We start from the raw sequence: 742 nt of genomic DNA, 5'->3' as shown, positions 1-742 counted from the left end.
CAGGAGGCTGAGGTGGGAGGATCGCTTGAGCCTGGGAGGTAGAGGTTGCAGTGAGCCAAGATCATATCACTGCACTCCAGCTTGGGCGACAGAACGAGACCTGTCATAAATAAATAAATAAAGTAAATAAATAAAAGAAAAAACCTTTCGAATATTGGACAGGAGGCCAAGGGGGAGGGCTGCTTTGCATAAAGAGCCCGCCTAAGGATTCTTTAATTCTTTCCAGTAAACTTTGGTTTGACTTTACTATCTACTTTTGATTAAGGGCTGAGGCTCAGTGAAGTTACAGGTTAACTTGTGAATTTGTATCTGAGACAAAAGATAACACAAAAAGTTACTCTTGATTGCCAGAAAGGACATTAGTCAGGCTGCTGGGTTTTGTGTTTCTGAATTGAATTTAGGAATCTTCCTTCCTTCATTCCCTTCCTTCCTCCCTCCCTCCTTTACTTTTTTCTTTTTTTCTTTTTTTTTTTTTTTTTGAGACAGAGTCTCGCTCTGTCGCCTGGGCTGGAGTGCAGTGTCCGGATCTCAGCTCACGGCAAGCTCCGCCTCCCGGGTTTACCATTCTCCTACCTCAGCCTCCCCAGTAGCTGGGATTACAGGCGCCACTACCTCGCCTGGCTAGTTTTTTGTATTTTTTAGTAGAAACGGGGTTTCACCGTGTTTGCCAGGATGGTCTCGATCTCCTGACCTCGTGATCCGCCCGTCTCGGCCTCCCAAAGTGCTGGGATTACAGGCTTGA

The sequence above is a fragment of the Colobus angolensis genome, unplaced genomic scaffold, assembly GCF_000951035.1.
Source record: "Colobus angolensis palliatus isolate OR3802 unplaced genomic scaffold, Cang.pa_1.0 Scaffold453, whole genome shotgun sequence".
Lineage (NCBI taxonomy): Eukaryota > Metazoa > Chordata > Mammalia > Primates > Cercopithecidae > Colobus > Colobus angolensis.
The sequence above is the reverse complement of the archived record's forward strand: the minus strand, read 5'-3'. Positions refer to the sequence as shown.